Source organism: Pseudonaja textilis, chromosome 3 (genome assembly GCF_049901715.1).
Source record: "Pseudonaja textilis isolate UNSWEBS1 chromosome 3, rPseTex1.2, whole genome shotgun sequence".
NCBI classification, from domain to species: domain Eukaryota; kingdom Metazoa; phylum Chordata; class Lepidosauria; order Squamata; family Elapidae; genus Pseudonaja; species Pseudonaja textilis.
Window position 1 is genome coordinate 26,947,875 of NC_141992.1, and position 25,634 is coordinate 26,973,508.

Here is a 25,634-nt window from a genome sequence, read left to right on the forward strand (position 1 = left end):
CCATTGATTATCTATGTTTTTAATATTAAACAAATAACATTCCCATGAAGGTCAAGTTAATTTGTCTGGATTTTTTTTAAAGAAAATTTAATTTTTCAAAATCCTTGTGCCCTACACCTGGCAGAATTGACTGACTGATGGTAGCTAAGAGATACAGAAACTCCAACTATTATCTGAAAGCTAATAGTCATCTCAATTTTTGCAGCCCAATATATGAAAGGCAACTTGCAAATTCCAACTGAAGTTATAAATATTTGTTATATTCACTTTTATTTTTCTGTTCCTTCTATATGCTTCTCAACAAGTTGAGATCAGTTGTTTTGTGATGTTTGAAAAATGTATATTTAACTTGCTAAACATAATCAGAAGTTCACAACCAATGACATAAACCTCATAAAGAGTCTCTTTCCACACAATCAATGTGGATCCCTGGCAAAGTTGGGCTCCGCTTAGAATGGGTGATAATAGAGAAATAGAGAAAACAGGTGTTGAGAAGCTTAGGTGGTTTATTATTTTTTAATGTTGACATCATTTCTGGCTCCAGGGGGAGGTGCTCATCTCCATTACAAATCCGAAGACCCAGCACTGTCCAAAGACTTCTTCATGTTCATGTGGCCAGCATGACTAAATGCTGAAGGCACACGGAACACTGTTATCTTCCCACCAAAGTGGCCTCTATTTTTCTACTTGTATTTTTACATGCTTACAAACTGCTAGGTTGGCAGAAGTTGGGACAAGTAATGGGAACTCACTCCATTATATGGTGCTGGGAATTCGAACCGCCGAACTGCTGACCTTTCTGATCAACAAGCTCAGCGTCTTAGCCACTGAGACGCTATGTATCTAATGTTGACATAGGATGTAACATTTTTGTAAGCCTTATAAGTGAATAGCACCACAAAAAAATTGAAAAGCAACAACTGGAAACTTCTCTCAGTGTTTATTTTCTCCTGTACCTGTGAGACTTAAGATCCAAAGCCTGATGCCCAATGTCTACAGAAAAGCTATGAAATTATAAATATTTACAATAATGAAGGGATGAGGGTAGGTGGGGATAACAACATAAACATCACAAGGTCATTATGTAATTTTTCTGTGATGACATCATTATATTATATCATCAGAGTTTGTTCCTATGTCTATGCTTGAATTTAAATATGTGCACCTAACCCAAAAAATCCTTGTCTGAAAAAAAAATGGCCTTGGTGACCTCTCACATTTAGATATCTCAGGCAAGATATAAGATATCTCTTATTATATGCCCATGTCTGACTTTTGCAGAACCACCACATGCAATTTGGCTCTCTGGCTTTTTTCTCTCTTTTCAGCATCTCCTTCCTACTAATCTTAAATCAAATAATTCAGACATGAGGTTAATTGTACAATTACAGTACTAGCTATTAAAAATGAGTCCTTATTACTGATATTTAAACAGAAACATCAATCTCATGGAAAATTCTGTTTATATTAGGGTTAATCAGCAGAACTGGTTGCTGTCAGGAGTTGTGGGTGCATCATCCCTTGAGGTTTTTAAGAAGAGATTGGACAACCAGTTGTCTGAAACAACGTAAGTATAGGGGCAGCTGCTTAAGCTGGGGATTGGATTAAAAGACCTTCAAAGTCCCTTCCAACTCTGTTGTTCTTTTATCCGTTATTTTGAAGGTCCTTCCACCAAGATGATTAGGGGACTGGGGGCTAAAACATATGATGAACGGTTGCAGGAACTGGGCATGGCTAATCTAGTGAAAAGAAGGACCAGGGAAACCTGATAGCAGTGTTCCAATATTTGAGGGGCTGCCACAGAGAAGAGGGGGTCAACCTATTTTCCAAAGCACCTGAAGACCAGACAAGTAATAATGGATGGAAACTGAACAAGGAGAGATTTAACCTAGAAATTTTCTGGCAATGAGAGCAATCAACCAATGGAACAACTTGCCTTCAGAAGTTGTGGGAGCTTGAAGGTGGTTGAAGCTACTAGGCTCCTTCCAACTCAGTTAATCTGTTAATCTTTACAGTGGTCTGGAACTGAAGGGACAGGCTCTTATACATTATAGGAGTGGAGTCAGGGTCCTGAATCTCCTTGCATTAGCTGTCTCACATCCAGATAAATGTCAGAACAGAAATTTCATCATTACCAATGATATGGCAGAAGACAAGGTGATATTTCTACAAACTACTTTGGATTAAGCCTTGTGAGGATTTTTGTTTGTTTGTTTGTTTTCATTGAATTGAGTGTACTACTAGTGATATTGTTGTACCAATATTAAATATGCTGCAAACAGGGATGAGAGTTATTCTAAATAAATAAAAACAGGCAGCAAAACTACTACTTGAAGAAAGTCAGTTTAACAATCATGAGAAAAGGAACCGGCGAGGCAAAATATTATGGGAAACAGACGTTTCTTCTCATTCTTTAATACAACAACAAATCAATCACCTGAGTTCAAAGCAATATTGTACATATTTAAAAATAGCTAAGCAAACACAAAGTATTTGGGAGAGTGGCTACTCTGGTTAAATGATAGATTCTGTTGCTTAATATTTTGAATCTGCCTTTCAGGGTTTAATTTGTAAGAGTGGCTTTCAGGGTTTCAATTCAGCATTTCTGGGCTGCTGGCCTTTGTAAACATTCTCAGAAACAACCTGGGAATGGTTGAATGGTTCGGTCTATCAGGGACAGAGACTTCAAGACAGTTTCTCTCAGTAAGATGTGGTTTGGCTCAACCATCCAAACCACTTACACCTGGTTTACTTCAATACTGTAGGCAGGATATGGTTTAAAATCTAGAAAGCAAGAATCTGAAAATAGCAGATGTTTTATAACACAACACAAAAGTTTTGCTCTCTTTCATATTCAAATAGCCAATGTAATCCAAATAATAATTTTGAGAAATGAACCATATATGAAAAAAAAGAATTCCGTCTTAAGTTTCTGCACTGGCTGAAGTTCAGGTAAAAACCAAAACTAAGCAATTTGGATTCCATCCCTTTCCCTCAACATGCATATCAACAGAGAGACTGATATTTAACTTGCTTCTTTTCCAAATTTATAGAAGCACTGGGTAAGGCAGAGTAAGCTCTAATCTTCTGTCTTTCCTTTCCCCACAGAAGGTGGTAAAACTTGAAGAAAGAGTCAGATTTTTCAACCCACAAATGGAGTGCTGATCCACCTAAGGACAGTTTACAGCAAACTTGGATAACTGAGTGAGATTCACTCTGTAAAATAATCAACTCAATCCTGCTTCAGAATATAAGCTCCTATAAGAACTGCTGGGTGGGCAGCTTCCCAATGGAAGAAAACCCCAACTTAGTTTTTTTTATTATTATTAGATTTCTATCCTGTCTTTATTCTGTACAACTCAAGACCACATGCATAATGTTACTGCCTATTTTCCCTACAATACCAATCCTATAACCTGGATTGGGTTCTAAGGAAGGTCCAGAATTCACAACCTTCTAGTTTCTAGCCCAGCCTGGAAACTGGCTCTTCACCCAGTCTTGCTCTTCTTCATTGAGCAGGGCAAGAAGAAATGGATGGAAACTAATCAAGGAGAAAAGCAACCTAGAACTAAGGAGAAATTTCCTGACAGTTAGCACAATTAATCAGTGAAACAATTTGCCTCCAAAAGTTATGAATTCTCCAACACCGGAAGTTTTTAAGAAGAGATTGGATAACCATTTGTCTGAAATGATATAGGGTTTCTTGCCTGAGCAGAAGGTTGGACTAGAAGATCTCAAAGGTTCCTTGCAATTCTGTTATCCTATCCTATCCGCTTTAAAGATTACTACCATTCCTTCCAAGGGGTTAATTTCCAAGGCAAACAAAACGTGTACTGAAAATCAGAGTAAGGAAATGATTGTCTGCCACTTTTTCTATTCACCCACTATCTAATGGGGGAATAGAATGGTAAGAATAGTGGGGGAGGGATAAACATTGGTTAGCAATCCTAAAACTCAGATTAAAGGAGCCATCTCTTAGAATACCATTTGTTTCATCTGAATAAGGAGATCTTCATCTCACAAGAAAAGTATTGCTGGATAGCTCCTGCAGTATAACAAATATTTTAGAGGCGTGTTTCCCTTTGCTTTTAATGGTTTATCCTGTTATATTCTGGTCTTTGTAATTTCAATATTTTCCATCCCAATTGGATTCAATCTGTAGCCTGCAGCGTCATATGTAGTTAGTTCTGGCAAAATGAATGAGAAGTCTGCAATGCAGAAACAAATAAAAATGAATCTTATAATTTTCTCTTAGTTTTCAATGGAAAACCCTATCTGCTCATTTTCTGGTTTGAGTTTTGGCACTTTCCATGAACAGGTTGTCAAAAGTTTAGGTTCTGGTATAGATATCATTGCACAAGTAGTATGCCTCATATGTGCAATGACATTATAATGCAGGTCTTCCAGCTAGAAAAACAAACGTGAAAATAAAAGCAAATTCATTCAGATTTTTCATATTTCTTTTTATTCAATTATTTATACTTTGCTTTAACATAAATCAAATGTGGGTGGATTTTATAAATGAATGCACAAATTTATTTTGTTTAACTCATTTCAGCAACCTCAAATTCTAGTGGCAATTACAGTATATTTCACCGGAATAGAATTCATGAGATGAGTCTTCTTGATTTCACCGATAGTTTGCCTTTTATTTATGCTGTTTGATTGCAACTGATTATACTGTTTGAGGATGTTTCTAGGTATTTGGTTGAATGATATGAATACAAGAATCTTGGAGGATGTAGGCATAAATACAAGCCTTTTTGTATGTTTCTATGTATTGAAAGCCAATACCTATAAGTGTTGCGTAAGTGTGATGATCCGGGCATGGCTCAAAAGCAACAAAGTCACAACAGTAGGTAAATTCCCTTTAATACCTCCAACATGGCCCCCAATGTCGTTATCATCAGCTGGAGAAAAAAACTCTCCCAAGAACAGTCTTTAAAGGGAAGAAATTTAGTCCGAACCCAAAGTAAATATAGATTATGAATAAAAACGAACACAAACCAGGCTACAGCAATTAACAAGACAGGGCAGGATAAGGAATTGCAGACTTCCAAAAGATAATGAAACACACACAGTTAGGAGGACGCCAGAACCCAGATAAGCCTCAACAGAGATAATGCACACTTTGCTTCCAGCAACTTTGCTGTGCGTAGTTTGCCTTTTTAAACAGTTTTCCCAGCTGCAGCTAATGAAGGGGATCAGGGCCCTTTCATCCCCTGTAAACCATGTAACACACATTGTTCCCTTCTCCATTTCTCCCTGCATGCCTAGGATGAAGAGAGGTGGTCCTGGGCCTTCCTCTGAATGCCCAGCCAAACGGTGCCCTTCCCCAGTTTCTTCCACAGTCATCAGACTCCCACTCCCTGTCAGATGCTTGACCTCCCCCTCAGAATCAGAATCAGATTTCAACAGGGGCATGACAGTTAGTGCCTTCTGAAGATGAATTTACACAGCTTCTATTATCTGAAAATTATTGTGCTTAAAAATTCTCTACAGATCTTGGTATTGATTTGAGATTATTTGGTGTTGGTGATGAAGAAACTTAGAACTTTGGAGAAATTCCCTGACAGTGAGAACAATTAATCACTGGAATGACTTGCCACCAGAAGTTGTGCTCCAACACTGGAAGTTTTTAAGAAGAGATTGAACAACCATTTGTCTGAAATGGTATCAGGTTTCCTACATGAGCAAGTGGTTGGACCAGAAGACCTCCAAAATCCTTTCCAACTCGGGTATTCTGTTATTCTTGAAAGTCCACATAAGGAGTCAAAAAGAAACAAGACTACAATGCTTTTATTTCTGCAAAATAATGTGCAGTATGTTTTGAATTTATATTTATATCTTACAATGTTATACTGAATTTTCTTTTGTTTTTATTTTGGCCTATTAAAAAAAATCTGCCATTTTTGTAAAATGCAATTATTCATTTATTGCCCAGTCATAAAAACAGCTATCAATATTTATAGTATAAATATGGTTTTGTATTTCCATCTATGTTTCCACTTCCCAGGTACATTACAACTCTATTGTTGATGATAGTTCATTGTTACAGATTGCTTTTGGTCATATTACACAAACAACAATCTGTTACAGCAAAAAAAAAATCCTCTTATAAAACCTTGAAGACTAAACAAACATGGCAAGGCTTTGTAGATTTGGCTTTTTTAACAATTTGAATGAAATATATCTTCAGAAGAATGGCTAGAGAAAGAAATGTATGTGTCCTTGTATTTATAAATAAAGTGAAATTCAATGCAAGAAAAAAAATCAATCCAATGTACACTTGGTTTCATCCCTGTCCATCAAGGAACAGTAGGCAATTTAAGCAGTCTTCTCTGCAGCTTGGGGCCTGAATTCCAGAGAATAGATACATTATCTTACCTTTCTTGTGGATTTTCTCATTGATATTGGCCTCAGACAAACAAAGCTGCAAATCAGTAATCAGAAAGTAATCTACATCACCTTTATTATAATGATTTCATTAGCTTGACTGTTGCAACTATTTCAAAAATTCTTGGCAAGATACTAGACCACATAAAAGTGACTCGCTTATTACCACCCTTTAGAACAGACATTTTATGATTTTTCTTCCTATTTATTTTCTTCATCAAATGTTGGAAGATCTGTGCATCATGCACATAAGCTTGACTTCTCCAAGTCCTCTAACCTAATACACTTGAAAACATTCCATAACAAACTGGGGAAAACATACCACCCAATCTGTATGACACAATTGGTTAGATGTTTACCGCCTGCAGCTCCTTAGTTCTGGCCTTCTCTCTTCATATGGCCCAGGGTGAAAGGTTGCACATGGGTTGTTGTTGTTGTTTGGGAGACTCTATGATCTCCAAACAATTCTTAGAGCATGGTGTGAGGCTGTGGAGTTAACATTTGTGTGATGCTGTTTGTTATTATTCTATTACACAGATATTTAGAAAAGCCAAAATCCTTGTGAGGTTTCTTCTGATTGTTCCAAAAAGAAAACATTTGTATTCTGTGGGCCATGATTGGGAACACATGTATTTTTCCCCACCCCATTTTAGTGCAGCTCTCTATTGCTAATATCTCAGAAAACAAGCCTGAGCTACATTATCTGTTGTTCTTTAATTCCAGAAACTCAACTATAGCAATTAGACTTGCTCACAGAGTATTGGTCTAACTGGGCCCAGGAGAAGATATGAGTGATTGACTTGGACAACAGTATGCATATGATCCAAAAGGGGTGAGATTAGTTAAAGGCATGAAGAGCAAATCAAGCAAATACTTTTGAAAAAGAATAACATTTTTTTTCTTTAGTCTACATAAGATTAGGGCTTTTGTATACAACATGATGATAAGAGATACACTTATCCTGGAACACAGAAAAGAGATGGTATGTTAGGCTATCAAAAATTTGAAGTTGACTATTGTGAACCTGGGAGAGAAGGCCTGGCTTTTGTCCCCTTCACACATCTAGGTTCACAAACTGCATTTGCTAGATTATCAAGAAGGGACAAGTTATTGCCTATATTTGTTTAATAGAAAATTTATGAATCAGTGGGTTCAAATTAACATTTCTTGAAATATTAGGAATAATTTATCTCAATATCAACTGGCTACTGACTAAATAGTCTGGATTTTTCTTTTAAGAAACTAAATGTCTGCCTTTCAGTAGTGCTTTATTTATTTATATCCTGCCTTTATTATTTTTATAAATAACTCAAGGTGGTGAACACATACACATTTCCTCTTCCTATTTTCCCCTCAACAACAATCCTGTGAGGTGAATTGGGCTGAGAGAGAACAACTGTCCCAAAGTCAACCGGCCCGCCTAAAGTAGGATTAGGATTCACAGTCTCTTCTAGCCTGGTACCTTAACCACTACACCTTTAACACTGGGACAGCTGTGCAAAAGCTTCACTTGCTCTACTAAATAATGGCTATTGAAGGCACACAACATGCTTTTCCCAATGAAATGAAAAAAACTAATGTAGAAAGTAAAACTCAGGGTTTTTGACAGTATTGTTATAAAATTACACAGTTTGAATGGAAACCACTGACTTTGATGATACATCTGCTTCATAACACTACATACTCCCATTGTTTTGAAAAGTGAGGCAAAGGTGTTGCAGTGTTTGGCTTCATGTCACTCTGAAGCCTCATCTGCTGGTTCAATTCCAGCAGCTACAAGAAGCATTTCTGATTTGCATGTAGAAACAGTCTTCAAGTGCTTCCAGTTATTTCATCAGTGCTAATTAGCTTCTGCTGATTAGCATAGGCCTCAACAATAGATGATTCTTTAAGGCTTTTATAACTGGAGTATGATCCATTTTCTAATAGAGTCATGACTTCATATTGTAGAGATAAAATCACGTCAACAGAAGTCTAGACTGACCACTGGACCTACAAAACAGGTTCTACTTATTTAAGAAATAAATCTATATTTTTTGCCTTCTTAAAAAGAAGGAATGACCAGTAAGTCTAAAGAGAGTTTAACCAGTGTTACCTAAAATTTGTTAAAGTCACAATGGAAAATCTGGCTGGCTTGTAACTGAAAAGCTTACAATTATTTTGTAGTTCTTAAATTAACAAAGGTATTACTCTACTAAATAATGGCTATTGAAGGCACACAACATTTGTGATATATGCTTTTCCCAATGGAATGAAAAAAAAACTAATGTAGAAGGTAAAACTCAGGGTTTTTGACAGTATTGCTATAAATTTACAGAGTTTGTATGGAAACCACTGGCTTTGCAGCAGCAGAGTATTAGCTTCAAATGAACAGAAAATAAAACCCATATAAAAGTAATAATAATGAATGGGTTGTTTATGAATTTGGTTTAAAAATGAATGGAAAACAAATGAAACAAATGCAATTTTAATTCCCCAAACAAATAATAGAACTAATAAAATGACTTCCAGAAACTTAATAATTACTAACTAGATAATAAATTACCAAATTACATGCCATGGATCTAATTGTTGATTAGTCTCAAAAGATGGAAACTTTCTTATCACCTACAAGGGTGAAGATATCTTCAAATAGAGTTGAAAAATAAAGGTTTCTCATTTAAATTGGCAAAATTGAACATGTAGGGAACCCCTTTAATTTGTATTTTGGAGTAAATAATTCGCTCTGAAGGAATAACTGAAACTCCTAGTAGTGAATTACACAGAAAAGAATTTATTTGCTATTGATTTTGTCCTAACCAAAGGCATGGTTTTTAGTTATTTTTCTTCTCTAGAAAGAGGGAATTCATTGTCTTCAACTTTGATTTCTCAAATAAAAACTTGAGAATGACTATGGTATTGTTTCCATAGTCTGCAAGCAGAAAAAAAATCAATTAAAATGTTTACGTATTTACCTTATAAAATGTCCACATATTTTGCGAGATTTCCCCCCAGATATATTATATATTTTTCATATTTTCCCTTTAAGGATTTATTTTTGAACTTTCATATATAATTGCATTCTCAGGGGGCACACAAAAGGCATGCTGATCTCATTAACACAACAATATAATGGATACAATCAAACCAAACCACAGCCTTATATAACAGTGAGGGTAACACTTGGATTTTACATAAAAGAGGTAAGTCCCAAAGGCCTTCCAACCAAGTATTTACATGTTTTTGGCCTTGCTCTAGAACAGGACTGCTGAAAACAATATGTTTTGGGAGTGGGTGTCTTTCTGCTTTAACTCTTTATAGGTAGTACCACAAATTCTCCTGTGCAGAATAAGTCTGGTAAAGCCATAAACAGTATTACTTTCATTCAGAAAGTTACCAATATCCAGTACACTTTTAGCTCTTAATTCTTTGCAAAACCTGAAAATACTTTCCAGGTTCAGGTAGTGTTCTGACCAAGGCTTATTGAGACACTAACACGTTAGTCCCAAAACCCTTTTTGTTTTATTTCAACAGCTGTGAATTTTAGTCATTCACACCCCATAAGTCTAAAACAGTTTGTAAATAGTTCCATGGAAGTCTGCCAAAGTCCTTCAGGATAAGTTTGATAAGCATGCACCTTTATCTTCCTTGAAATGCTGCCAATGACTAAATTTCCAATGAGTTATATAAGGCCAAACTGAGCACAAATTCAACACAGAGCTTCAGGTTTCAAATTGACCAGTATGAACAAATTTGCTTCCTGCAAAGGTTCCTGTCTCTTTGCTCCTCCTTTAGGTCTTATGGGAGGGCCAATGACCTCCAAGCCTTACTCCCAAGTTGCCCCTTTTGTCTTAATTGTTCTTGCCTTCTGGCAGCTCTGCACACGCGTGCACGGGGAACAGACTCCCCTTGTTCCTCTACCTCACTGCTGTCATATTCTGGAGGCTCCGGAATCAGCACATAACTCCCAGATGGCCCTGGCCCCATCTCTATATCCGACGCAGGACCCTCATAAGAGTCCTCCCCAGACTCCTGGACTGGCCTATGTTCCTCCCCACTGACTGACTCTGATGCCAGCTCTGCAGGCTGCTGGCGGACCACAACAGGTAGATTGACTCGAATAAAGGTTTGTTATTGTGCAAATGGGTTTCCTTTTCAACTTTCCACTAGACCAGGGCTGTCAAACTCATGGCCTGCAGGCCAGATGCATCAGATGCTGGCCATGGCCATGCCCAGTTTACCGAAGGAGAAAAAAATGTGATAAATCATATAATACTGCCGTGACGATGCAAGTTTAACTCCCCTACACTAGAGTGTATCATTTTATTTGTAGCTTTCTTTAATATAGCATACTTTATATTGGCAGGGAATTCTAGAAGGTGTATTTTATAAAATTCTGGATGGCATCAAATTGAAGATGGCTGATTTGGTGTTTCAGATGTTTTCCTTGCATCCCCATTTTTCTGGCAATTGCTCCTTATTTTGCATTTTCCAGCTATAGTCCTGCACCAAAAGAAAAATATCACTTATTAATATGATCGCTCAAATGAAGTGTTGCTTGACAATTGAAAATATGAAAATTTAGATGATGAGCAGATTTTGATGAGCAGATTTTGGAAATAACCTACAAAGCTAGTTTTATGAACATGTAGTAAATATCTACTAAAAATGACAATTAAATAGATTAAATCAATAGTTTCATCAACATGGAACAACTGCTGGAATTTTCATATCCTGTTACTGTTACAATTTGAATGTGAGCCAATTGCAAAACATATTGAGGGTCACTAGAACTTGAATGGCAAATGAACAAATTTATGGAGGACAAGGTTAATCTATCTATAACATTAGAAGTAACAGGTCACTAGATACTAGTTTTTAGGGAACATGAATTGGAAATTAGATGTATATTTGTCCTGTTTGTAGGCTTCTCAAAGCCATGCAGTTAGTCACTGTAGAGCAGAATGGATAATTTTGATTCTTCTTAAAATACGGATCAAGATGGGGTGGGATCCTACCCGCATAACAACTGGTTTGGTGAGCTGCGCACACATGCCACTGCTTACAAATCATCAGCTACTGCTAGCATTCACCTTCTGCTGATGCGCAGAATTCAACTGTGCCACACAAAACATCTGAGGTGGAAAAAGCAGGGAATAAAGCACAGCTTAGAGTCTGGGTAGATGGCTAGGCCAAACAGAAGACCAGAAGATAGTTGCAATGAACTGGTTCACTGTCAGCTGCTCTTCAGAACTACCGGGTCTATAGAACCAGGTCGAACCGATAGAATCCCTGGATCAGGAGTTTAATAGGATTGAACAAGTGCTGCTTTGATTCACTGCTAATTTTTTCCATGTCTGCCTTCCATTTAAAAAATAAATGATCTGACAGTCAGACAACATTTCAGATAAATACTGCCTTGAATGTTTGGCAGTCTATAGAAAATCATTACTGCTGCAACTATATAATGCATATGCATTTAAACTCTTGTAGGACAAGAACAGCCCATCAGAGTTATTATATGGGGTTATTATCAACTTAACATATCTCAAAAGAAATGAAGCATTACTGAAAAATATGTTTGACAGTATGTCTTTGACAACCATCATATCAAAAAAAAAAAAAATCCAAAACAACAACAACCCCATACAGAGAGAGAGAGAGAGAGAGAGAGAGAGAGAGAGAGATAAATGCAAACAATTTAGTGTGGCCAATAAAGCTCAGTTAATTTTTAAATCAGCATGTAGCCAAGTCAGCCACCCAGTAGCTCAATCCTTTGGCAATATTGCCAGCATACAAACAATCTATACTAAAGTGATCAGCTTCCCTCTGGCTTGCCAAAGGGACGCGTTAACTGAGCCCAAAATATGACAGGAGGAAATTTATGTGCAACTTTTTACACATAATATCTCATTATGACTCTGCCCAATCTTTCAATTTTAAAAATAAACAGCCTTTGTAATGATTTTACCAGGAGCCTGTTAGAAAGAAGATTGAAAACAAAAGAGAGAAAAGGATTTGAGCTGTCATTTCCCTCCCCCTTTCTCCTGCTCCCCCTCCCCCAGTTCCCCTTCTGCTTTTCTCAGCTTTTGCTTTAATTTTTCTGAAGATGTTTCCACTCAATTTAAGAAGAAATGGAATTTTTCCTCTCATCATTTCTTTCATTTCTCCTTTGACCAGTTTTTGCCAGGGGTTGACTTAAGCAAATGGCTTAAGCAAAATTAAATATTCTCTCTCTCTCTCTCTCTCTCTCTCTCTCTCTCTCTCTCTCTCTCTCTCTCTCTCTCCCTCCCTCCCTCCCTCCCTCCCTCTCTCTCTCTCTCTCTCTCTCACACACACACACACACATACACCATCCAGGAGGGTGTTACTTTTTAGCAATGTGCATAATACAGAAGCAGAGTTGGTTATTGTTTTGCAAGGAAATAAATGAACTTTGACTGGATGCATCTGAACAAAGGATGACAACTTGGCAGGCAAAAGGCTAGTTTAAACTAAACCCTGCTGATGACCTACATTTTAATAAAGCAATATTAAGATATTTACCCATCTCTCTATTCATTGGCAAATAACAGATATTTTTTCCAACTTGTGAGAAAGAGAAAGCTTCTAAATTTTAATGCAATATTTTTGCTCTGGCTTTTGTTATGCAATATTGTGGCTATAGTTGATTCAATGTGTTTCACAACTGTAAAAACTAGTAAATGTTGCTCATTTTAATAAGGAGCCCTTCCCATACACTTATTAAAGCAGTCAGCTAATCTTGCAAATATATATTCCTAGCTTGGAGAATGTTTTTGAATTGGAAGTTGGTCTTTAGATCAATATTTCCCAATGTCAACAACCTTAAGATGTGTGGCCTTCAACTCCCACCATTTGCCAGCTAATATACAGTCCAGCAGCTTAAAGTTGCCAAGGCTGAGAAGCACTGCTTTAGACTATCAAGACCATCAGTGAAGGAGCCCAAATCAAAGTATCCCAGATGTGTGGATGTTTCACCTCTCCTTAAATATATCCAGTAAGAGAAGGGTCACTCATTCCACTGTCAAATTGTTCAAAGTTGGAAGAATAGTCCTTATATAGAAATGGAAGGTAGAACCTCTCATATTATCTGAGGGAGTGTGATTAAATACCCTACAACTAAATGTGGAAGGCAGATTTGCAACACATTTAGAATATTCATTTGTAATTTTGATTCTCCTATATTATTTCTATTGCAGACTTGTCCCTGCCAAATTGGTAGCAGAATTGCAATACAATAGCAGCTAATAACTAGATGATTCTACAATATTAATATAGAGTGAAAGAGCACAGTTAAGAGAGACCAAGGGGAATGGAGATTGTAAAAGCTAAAAAGCATTCAAACCACATTGTAGCTTAATACAATTTCTCGAAGTTTGGGATGCTATGAGGCACACTGAGAATGTTGAGAGAATATTATGGGCAGTCTTACAAAATGGCTGCCGTGGTAGATGTAGCCAAGAATAAAATACTCATTTAAGAGAAGGACATGATAAGATTGGTGATTGAAGCCACACAATATTTTATTTTCTAATTCTATACAGAGCCAAGTAATTTATGGGGAACCAAAGCATGTCTTTCAAAGTAAACATTATCCTGATTAAAATAATATTTTTTTAAAAAAAGGTGGAATGGGGAGCCCATTTTTTTTCAAGAAAGGCAATGCCTTGCATACTAGTACACATGAAATTTTGTTTGTGAGTTAGTATTAGTCTAGAAAGGTAAAATACTCTTCAAATCCTAGTGCAGGAGTGTCAAACTCATGTTGTCATAGTGTCATCACATGATGTATCAGGACTCTTTTCTCCTTTGCTAAACCAGGAGGGGGCAGGGACAGCACATGAAGCTTCCAGCCCATGGGCCATGAGTTTGACACCCCTGTCCTAGTGACTCCATAGGCATGTCCAGGTACAACAATATGGAAGTGCCTTTTATTGCCCCCATCTAAGATGTTTTTGGTATTTCCCACTGTAGCTACAGCCCTGGATTTTCTGGTGGCCTCCTACCATAGTCCTAACCATGTCGCAACACAATGTGAAATCCTTGCTAACATAAGCTTTTAAAATAACCTTCTAATCTTGACTGCCTCAGCTGGTCCTCTCAATCAATTCACCACCATACAGTCAGGAGTTTGTAGTCTAGAAATTCTGATATAAACCAACTAGAAGAAAGCTGTTTTAGTAGATAATGAGGAAATATCCAGATGTTAACAATGACTGATAATAATAGCTGGTGGCTGTCCAGCTATCAAAAATGCCTTCTTACATATGAGATGACTTTTTGATTCTAGAAAGAAAAACAGTCCCTTGTTCAACTCCATTCATTTATTTCTTATCCCCAAAGGAAATATTTAGGGGACCACCAGGAAGGAACTGGTGGGCAGGCAAGTCTAGTTCTCAGACCACACTCTGAGAAATATTACCTGATTTTAAAACCCAAAGCAAGCATTGGGGGGAATGGGGTGGGAAATATATATATTTTCTCATGAAAATGTGTTTTCCTCTTGAGAATATAGCAATGGTGGTAATGTGGGAAGTTAGTCTTCAAAAGTGGGAAACATTTTATTTGCCAATACATACTGACTGAGCTTCCACTGAGATTCTATTTAAAAATGAATATAACCAAACAAGAAATAATTGGGGTGGATTAATGTAATCTCTCTCCTCCCCATTTTATTCAATCTTAACATTTACAAACATTAAACAAGACAAATAGAATGTAACTCTGATATGCAGTCCCTAACCTTTCAACTCTTTAGAATATCAAAACAAAATCTCATTCCAACATGCCCAATTTTCAAGAAATGCCAATCATTGATTTGTAAGGTCTTTAAAAAGTCTAACTTTTAGAGAGTCTTCAAAGTAAGGGTTGGCCATTGCTGTTTCAATAAGGATCAGCATTTTAATTCATTTCTAAAAGACTGCAAGGATGCTAACCACAAAATGAGAGAGACTTGATGAAATCCCAGATGAACTCTAAAACAATATAAAGCCATAATTTTCCTCCAGTCAATTAACTCAATGCTTATTGCTTACAATATGGTGAAGACTGAACAAAGGAACACTGCATACCACCAAGGTCCAATGATGTAAATGAATAGAATGAAATGTTTATCATTTTTTCTTCTTTCAGATTTGCTAGCTTTCTTTCTTTCTTTCTGATTTGAAAGAAGGAGAAGACAACATAGGGCAGCTGTTAAACTAATCTACCTTTCCTCTAAGTTTCAGGGTGAATAAAAGCACTAGGTCACCATAAGATTTCTTGGAGGCAACATTGATCTCCCCTACCCTTAGTTGTTTCTGGAACAAACATTTTGAGATTTTTTTCATCCTTTGAAAATTACAAGACATATTGTCCCACTCCCAGGGTCTGTGAACTGCACTTTAAACACTCCATATATCCTTATATGCTGTATTTATCTTACTTTAATCCCCTGTGACTGATGTGCAACTGCAACTTCCTGAAAATTAATTGAAAATGTATGGATCTGCAGACATAAACACTCTTCTCTGTGTCAGATATGTCAGTGTCTTTGAGAAAAGGATACTGGAAAACTGTAGTTTCTTCTCTTCCATAAATCTTATTTCTTGGATTATTCCAATAGATCCATAATGCATCTACATTATCCTACAAAAGTAGGAAACAACTTTTTTTTCTCCAGTTCACTTTTTGGATTAATTTGTTCTTGTTGTTCAATATAAATACATGACTCATTTCCCTGCCCTATTAATAAACACTGTTAACCATGTAAGTTAGCAAAATTGCAAAATCAACACTTTCAATATTCTACTGTTATCAGTTAAAAATTACCTTTATTAAGAAAATGTCAACATCTTTAAAATCTACACCAATTATACATCTACACCAATTATGATAACAGAGGGCCAATTTGGTATAATAGTTTAGGTGATGGCCTAGAAACCAGGAGACTTGACAGTTGTAGGCCTCTTTAATGCATGACGCTTGGTGATTTGGAGCCAGTTAGTCTCTCTCATAGGATTGTTTTTGGGAAAATAGGAGGACAAAACAAGTATTACTTGTGTTCACTGCCTATATTTGGCACTAATAGTAATGTATCAGGCCTGGTCAGATGTGGGGCTGATGAACTTGCAGAGCACTTTCCTCTGTGCAAACACAGGTAGTCAGATTATTCTCACTTGCCAACTGCAATTGTGACTGGCAACTCCGTTGTTAAGAAGCACAGTAAGAAAGCAAAATGTCATGTGTCAATGCCCAGCTTACAACATCAGTTCATCAGTTCTGGCTGTGTTCACTAGCAAATCATTTGCAGTCATGATTAAGCATGATGTCACATAAGCATGACTTATAATTTTGTGCTGGCTTCCCTATAGATTTTACTTGTGAGAATCCATCTACGAAAGTTGCAAATGGCCTTGCAATCTTCCTAAATGTGTGCCAATTGCCAAGCATCCAAATCACAATCATATAACTGAGGTATGTGTGTGAGAGAGACAGCTGCAATACCCACAACATTAGTGACTGGTTGTAAGTCTCCTTTTTCATTGCTCTCACAACTTCAAAATGTCTTTGAATGAGTGATTACTAAGTAAGGACTACTTATAAGATAAAGAAACATAAAAAAGTGGCTTATCAAATGTTTTATTTTTGCTAACGGGAAAAGAATGATCTATATTTTCTTTTGCATCATAAAGTAATCTGATATGCATCTGGCTATACACCTTTTACCCTAGGAACTAATTAAGATGTGCACATCTCTAGTGTCTCTGTGCTGTATCTTTCTATTTTCATCATGTTGCACTAGTTTTATATACATATGCATCCACTGGGAAGCACAGGATAGGATGTATATGGTCTAGTCTTGGTCATAAGGGGAAGAAAAGGAGAAAGATTTAGAATGAAGCCCTCAGCAACATTCTGAGCTGCTGCCAAACTGCCCATTGGGATTATTTTTCTGGAATCTGAGCAGGGCAAAGCCTAGAGATGGAGATCTTTGCTTCATATTCAGGAGGCTGTGAGTTCGATCCTAGGTAGCAGCAGATATTTCTCTCTCTGGGCGTAATGAGTACTTGTCTATTATGAACTCCACATAGGCATCTGGAAGGGCATCTGGCCAGTAAATGCCCAAGGTCCATTCAATCTCCTCCAACTGAATGCAAGGGATTACTGGGTCATTCAGAAGAAAAAAAAACTTCTCTGAAGTCCCACCTCCATTCCACACCATTTTCCATTGAGACTTTCTTTGGCTTTTCCTGTATACCCAATTTAAACCTATTCTGTTTAGTTTTCTGGATTTATCCTGCTGATGAGGGTCAGAGTCTGGAGTTCCTTAATGTAATTTATCTCCAACGTTCCATTGGGCTGAAAAGAACAACAAAAAGTGTAAGCAGTAACAGGGCTGGGCTAGGAATCAGGAAACCTGAATTCATTCCAATTTAATTTCATACCAGGGAAGTTTTACTGCAAGCCACTGAGCTGATTACCAGCTTTCAGCTTAATTTACCACATATGATTGTTGTGAAATAAAACAGAACTGTAATAAACAAATCAATTAATGAAGAAGTATGCACATATTACAGAAATTTCCAAACTGGGTATTAAGCAAACAAAACAGGATGTGGGCAGTGATGGGAATACAGAAGAAAAAGAAGATGTTGCTTATAAAGACACTGCTACTTGAGTTCCAAGTGATGCCAACATTAAGATGTTGATTTGATGTAATTCATCATGACCAATTTAGTTGATTTTAGCTAACAATGAGTAGTGTTTATTTTCAAGCAAATGCCATGAAAGACTTAGTTCTTGTGGTTTCACTAAATTTAGGGATTTATTTATTTCCAATAATTTGGTATCTCTGTCAGCCTTCAAGAGATGTCCACAGTGATGAAGAAGTTCACTGAGAAAGTTCAGTAACCTAATTTATGACATTATTGCAGACCAAGAATCTGTCCTCTTCAAGGACTGCTTAACAACACTTGATTTATCTTCTCTCCACTCCTTTTGGGGAGACCTGTGGGAATAGGAAATGGTATTGGATCATTTTCCAGTTTCTCTTCTTATGACACAGCACTTGCTTCATACAATATTTTTAGAATAGGCAGAAGGTCTACTTCTGTTATTAATTTCTAACTATTGAAAGGGTGCTTTTGGGGAGGTAAACAATTTTTGGGTATGGTGCATCTTATTGCTATGCTTTTTATATAGTTCTATTGACATTTAAGAATATAATTGACCTTAGGTGGGGCATAATATTATTAAATGAATTGAGTGTCCCAAAGTTCAACTATATTCATGTATTTAATCTGTCAAATAATTTTAAAATAATTTTGAATGGATGAAATATTATTTTTTTCCGACTACCCACTTCTCTAAGGAATTGGATTCATACCAAATCAATATTCATCCTCAGTTTGATTCTGTCCACAGCCCCTTACAGCATGCCAAATTGAAATTCTTTAAAAGATGTATTCAATATTTATTAGAATATTATTCGAATATTTTTAGTCAGGGGGCAGACAATTCTGAATGACCTTTTTTGAATGCATTTGGAATAATCTGATAGCTTTTTTCCCCCAATTCTCTCTTCAAAGCATAAATTCAACATGTTGAAAAACATCTTATTCTATATCTTCTTTTTGTGCAGGAGAAGTTAGTCATTCTCTTGCTGTCCCAAGGGCTGAACAGAGATTTATTTGTGGCATTCTTGCAAAACTTGAGGAAACTACAAAAAGTCTCAAACTTCAGCCCATGTTAAACAAATGGAGCATGCATATATTTAGTACATGATCCTGAGAAAAACATGAATGCACAAACATATATTTGCACAAAAACGCTTACAATATAGTGCGTGTTTGTGTGTGTGTCTATGGGTGAGAAAAAGAGATGAAAATTTACTTATTTATGGATGGCAGAAAAAAAGAAATTTATTTTTAAGATGAATAAAGGAGACTTATAGTTTAAAGAGTATGCATTTATTAATATACCATATATATATGCATATATCATATACCATATAATATATGGCATTCAGCCTTGTTTAGGTATTTTCCCACGTCATTGTAGTTGTGCTTTTAAAGTTGTAGCAACGTTTCGGCAGGATCTCATCTGCCGTCATCAGGCTTCTGATGATGGCAGATGAGATTCTGCCGAGCAAAGCCGAATGCCATATTTATATTTATATATATATATTTACAGAAGCCTGATGATGGCAGATGAGATTCTGCCAAAACATTGCTACAATTTTAAAAGCACAACTACAATGACGTGGGAAAATACCCGAACAAAGCTGAATGCCATACACACACACACACACACACACAGATATATAGATATAGATATAGATATAGATATAGATATAGATATAGATATAGATATAGATATAGATATAGATATATATATATATATATATATATATATATATATATATATATATATATATATATATATATATATATATATCTTTGGTTGTTCGGTTTTCTCCCGCGTAAGATTCAAGTATCTAGGCAACGTTTCGATGAAGTCTCATTCATCATCTTCAGGCTTCTGTCTCCGGCTCTGTGCTTCTCAGAGTAATGGAGATTGCAGCTGCTTCCTCCTTTAACTGCCAGTGGGGTGGGACTTGATTGGGTGGGGGCTTGGCTGTGTTCTGATTGGGTGGGGTGTGTTCTCATTGGTAGGGGTTTGGCTGTGTTCTGATTGGTTGGGGGTTAGCCGTGTTCTGATTGGTTGAGGCGTGTTCTGTTCAGGTGGGGGCTTGGTTGTGCTCAGGTTAGTCTTAGTTGCTGGGGATTTGAGCTTGTGAGCTGTGATCTTGCTGTTTGGCTTCGAGTTCGTGGTCGTGCTGCATCTTCATAGTGGGTGTCGGTTTGCTTCATGTATGGCTCGGAGGGGTTTGAAGTGGGTAGTGATGCAGCTGCAGTGCAGCTTCTGGTCCATGGTCGTGTCTCATCTTCTGAGTGGGTGGGAGTCTGTTTTCTACATGGAAGTGTGGTGGTGGCATCTTGTGTGGCTCTCATGGGTGTGGGTCTGGTGTCCTTCTTCATGTTAGGTACTCGTCTGTTCATGAGGCGGGTTTCCAAATGGCTGGAAGGCGGGAGGTGTCATCTCGTTTGTTCATGCTGTGTGGGCGTTTTTCTATCTCTATGGCTTCTCTGATTATTCTGCTGTTGAAGTGTTCGGTTTTGGCGATGGTTCTGGTATTTTTAAAATCAATTTCATGTCCTGTGGCTTTGAGGTGTTGGACCAGGGAAGAGGTCGCTTTCTTCTTTTTGATTGAGTTCTTATGTTCTTCAATGCGTGCACTTATTCTTCTGTTAGTTTGTCCAATGTATGTGGTAGGGCAGGCAGTGCAGGGGATTTCGTATACTCCTTGGTTTTCTAATTCGATTTTGTCTTTGGGGTTTCTTAGGATGGTGGATATTTTTCTGTTTGTGCAGAATGCTGTTTTGATGTTGTGTTTTTGGAGGATCTTGCTAATTTTGTCTGTAGTGCCTTTTATATATGGGGGGAGGGCTTTGCCGTTTTCTTGTTCTCTGTCTTGGATTTTGGTTGGGGTTTCTTTTTGGATTAGGTGGGTAATCTTCTTTCTTTGGAATCCATTGGCTGTAAGTACGTTGGTGAGAGTGTGTAGTTCGGTTTTTTGGTGTTGTTCATCGGCTAAGCATTTTGTTCTGGAGATGAGTGTCTTGGCTACGGAATTGATCTGTGCTGGGTGGTGGTGTGAGAGTGCATGTAGATAGCGGTTTGTATGTGTTTTCTTCTGGTAGATGGTGTGTCCTAGGGAGCCATTGGATCTTTTGTATACCAAGACATCTAGGAAAGGAAGTTGATTGTTGGCTTCTGTTTCCATGGTGAATTGTATTTTGGGGTGTAGGCTGTTGAGGTGTGTGAGGAAGTTGTTCAGTTTTTCTTTCCCGTGTGGCCAGATTATGAAGGTGTCATCTACGTATCTGAGCCAGAGTTTGGGTTTGTGGTCGTATTTTTCTAGAGCTTGTGTTTCAAAGTGTTCCATGTAGAGGTTTGCGATGACAGGTGAGAGGGGTGATCCCATGGGTGCTCCTTCTATTTGTTTGTATTTTTGTTCATTGTAGGTGAAGTATGTATTGGATAGGCAGTGGTTGGTTAGATCTAGGATGTGCTTGGGGGGGTTGTATTTGTTTTGGATGGCTGTCAAGGCTTCTTTTATTGGCACTTGGGTGAAGAGGGATATGACATCGAAGCTTACTAGTAGGTCCCTAGGTTGTAAGTTTTGTTTCTTTATGATCTCGATGAACTGGAATGAGTTTCTTACGTGTGAGTTGATGGATTCTGCATAAGGTTGTAGTTGTTTGGCGAGAAATTTGGCTAGGTTTTGTAGAGGTGAGCCTATGGAGCTGACTATTGGTCTGAGTGGGGTTCCTTCTTTGTGTATTTTGGGGAGACCATAAAGCTTGGGGCATCTGGATGATTTTCTCTGGGTATGATTCCTTGCTGGATTTCTTCACTGATGGGGAGGCTTTTATTTTGGATTTGGTAGTTTTTTCTAGGTAGGTGGTGGGGTCTGTCTTTAGGGGTTTGTATGTGGGGTCTTGGAGTAGGTTGGTTAGCTTGGTTTGGTAGTCAGATGTGTTCATAACCACTGTCGCGTTGCCCTTGTCTGCTGGTAGGATTATTATGCTGGTGTCTTCTTTCAGGTTAAGTAGTGCAGTTTGTTCTTCTTTGGATAAGTTGCTTTTGGGTGGTTTGCTAGTGCAGAGGATGTTGGTGATTTCGAGTCTGATTTTGTTAGCATCATCAGGGTTGGTTTTGGTCAGGCTGGTTTCAACTCCGTATGTGATGGTTTCTGTGGGGATGTGTTTGGGAGCGACAGCAAAGTTGAATCCTTTTGAAAGGACCTTGGTTTCAGCTTCAGTGAGGATCTTGTCTGAGATGTTGTGCAATGTCTGTTTTATGTGTGGCTGTGGGGGAGTGGGAGTTGGTTTCTGGCATTGTTGTAGTTTCCTGAGTTTGTTGGTGTGTGTGTCTGTCTTGAGGGTGGTCTGTGTTTCGGCTCTCCAGACAGCGAGTTGTTTGGATTTGTCCCAAAGTAGAGGGTGAATCTTGTTGCTGAGTCTGAGGTGGAGTGTGAGGAGATCTTTGTTGATTTGGTCTAGGAGAAACCTTTTCTTGTGAAGTTCATTTCTAATTAGGGCCAGTTCTGTTCTTTTAAGGATGCGTTTGGTGGCGATGATGATGCTAACAAAATCAGACTCGAAATCACCAACATCCTCTGCACTAGCAAACCACCCAAAAGCAACTTATCCAAAGAAGAACAAACTGCACTACTTAACCTGAAAGAAGACACCAGCATAATAATCCTACCAGCAGACAAGGGCAATGCGACAGTGGTTATGAACACATCTGACTACCAAACCAAGCTAACCAACCTACTCCAAGACCCCACATACAAACCCCTAAAGACAGACCCCACCACCTACCTAGAAAAAACTACCAAATCCAAAATAAAAGCCTCCCCATCAGTGAAGAAATCCAACAAGGAATCATACCCAGAGAAAAATCATCCAGATGCCCCAAGCTTTATGGTCTCCCAAAATACACAAAGAAGGAACCCCACTCAGACCAATAGTCAGCTCCATAGGCTCACCTCTACAAAACCTAGCCAAATTTCTCGCCAAACAACTACAACCTTATGCAGAATCCATCAACTCACACGTAAGAAACTCATTCCAGTTCATCGAGATCATAAAGAAACAAAACTTACAACCTAGCGACCTACTAGTAAGCTTCGATGTCATATCCCTCTTCACCCAAGTGCCAATAAAAGAAGCCTTGACAGCCATCCAAAACAAATACAACCCCCAAGCACATCCTAGATCTAACCAACCACTGCCTATCCAATACATACTTCACCTACAATGAACAAAAATACAAACAAATAGAAGGAGCACCCATGGGATCACCCCTCTCACCTGTCATCGCAAACCTCTACATGGAACACTTTGAAACACAAGCTCTAGAAAAATACGACCACAAACCCAAACTCTGGCTCAGATACGTAGATGACACCTTCATAATCTGGCCACACGGGAAAGAAAAACTGAACAACTTCCTCACACACCTCAACAGCCTACACCCCAAAATACAATTCACCATGGAAACAGAAGCCAACAATCAACTTCCTTTCCTAGATGTCTTGGTATACAAAAGATCCAATGGCTCCCTAGGACACACCATCTACCAGAAGAAAACACATACAAACCGCTATCTACATGCACTCTCACACCACCACCCAGCACAGATCAATTCCGTAGCCAAGACACTCATCTCCAGAACAAAATGCTTAGCGATGAACAACACCAAAAAACCGAACTACACACTCTCACCAACGTACTTACAGCCAATGGATTCCAAAGAAAGAAGATTACCCACCTAATCCAAAAAGAAACCCCAACCAAAATCCAAGACAGAGAACAAGAAAACGGCAAAGCCCTCCTCCCATATATAAAAGGCACTACAGACAAAATTAGCAAGATCCTCCAAAAACACAACATCAAAACAGCATTCTGCACAAACAGAAAAATATCCACCATCCTAAGAAACCCCAAAGACAAAATCGAATTAGAAAACCAAGGAGTATACGAAATCCCCTGCACTGCCTGCCCTACCACATACATTGGACAAACTAACAGAAGAATAAGTGCACGCATTGAAGAACATAAGAACTCAATCAAAAAGAAGAAACGACCTCTTCCCTGGTCCAACACCTCAAAGCCACAGGACATGAAATTGATTTTAAAAATACCAGAACCATCGCCAAAACCGAACACTTCAACAGCAGAATAATCAGAGAAGCCATAGAGATAGAAAAATGCCCACACAGCATGAACAAACGAGATGACACCTCCCGCCTTCCAGCCATTTGGAAACCCGCCCTCATGAACAGACGAGTACCTAACATGAAGAAGGACACCAGACCCACACCCATGAGAGCCACACAAGATGCCACCACCACACTTCCATGTAGAAAACAGACTCCCACCCACTCAGAAGATGAGACACGACCATGGACCAGAAGCTGCACTGCAGCTGCATCACTACCCACTTCAAACCCCTCCGAGCCATACATGAAGCAAACCGACACCCACTATGAAGATGCAGCACGACCACGAACTCGAAGCCAAACAGCAAGATCACAGCTCACAAGCTCAAATCCCCCAGCAACTAAGACTAACCTGAGCACAACCAAGCCCCCACCTGAACAGAACACGCCTCCAACCAATCAGAACACGGCTAACCCCCAACCAATCAGAACACAGCCAAACCCCTACCAATGAGAACACACCCCCACCCAATCAGAACACAGCCAAGCCCCCACCCAATCAAGTCCCACCCCACTGGCAGTTAAAAGGAGGAAGCAGCTGCAATCTCCATTACTCTGAGAAGCACAGAGCCGGAGACAGAAGCCTGAAGATGATGAATGAGACTTCATCGAAACGTTGCCTAGATACTTCGAATCTTATGCGGGAGAAAACCCGAACAACCAAAGATCCACATATAAATACCCATGAGAACCTCAGAAAACATATATATATATATATATATATATATATATATATATATATATATATATATATATATATATATATATATATATATATATATTTTATATATATATATATATATATGCATATACATATAATGCATACACACACATATATTATATGGTGTGATGACCCGTAGTCTCTCAAAATAACCCAAAACCCAAAACATATATTAAAGTCCAGTAAAGCCTTCAACTTAACTTCACTGTTTTATTAGGCACAGTTTAAAGTCACAAAAATAAATAATGAGGCAAACAGAAAACCAAAACAAACTGCATTGATGAGAGTTCTGAAGCAAGCCAAGATAACTAATTATAAACTCCAGGAAAATAACTGAGAAAAGTCCATGGGAAGAACGCCAGCAAAGATAAGCCTCTTTCAAGGTGAACACTAATTGACTTCAGCAATTCTAACTGCTCAGTTGCAAACTTATATACATAGCTCTGACCTGCAAGCCACAAGGAGGATCATGGTAATCTCCTCTTGAGTAGACCTCACTTTTTCCTGATCCTCTCCTCCCTCTGTGACCTAGGATGGATAGGGGATGGGTTTGGATCCTCCTCTGACTACTCAGCTGGTCTGTGCCATTCCCCAGCCTCCTCCACCACCTCTGGAGCCACAGTCCCACTCCCTGTTGGCTGTTCCTCCTCTTCCTCAGAGTCAGACTCCACCAGGGGCATG

The 25,634-nt window shown here is 38.2% G+C and overlaps 1 long non-coding RNA gene across 5 annotated transcripts in view; it reads left to right on the forward strand.

Annotated features, from left to right (window-relative positions):
* The window catches only part of LOC148126048 (uncharacterized), a 124,475-nt gene extending 118,219 nt beyond the window's left edge, over nucleotides 1-6,256 (forward strand). For all 5 annotated transcript variants that reach the window (XR_015742720.1, XR_015742718.1, XR_015742719.1 and 2 more), the window contains 2 exons: nucleotides 1,472-1,567; nucleotides 3,109-6,256. This is a non-coding gene — a long non-coding RNA (uncharacterized LOC148126048). The remainder of the gene's footprint in view (nucleotides 1-1,471; nucleotides 1,568-3,108) is intronic.
* The last annotated feature ends 19,378 nt before the right edge of the window (nucleotides 6,257-25,634 follow it).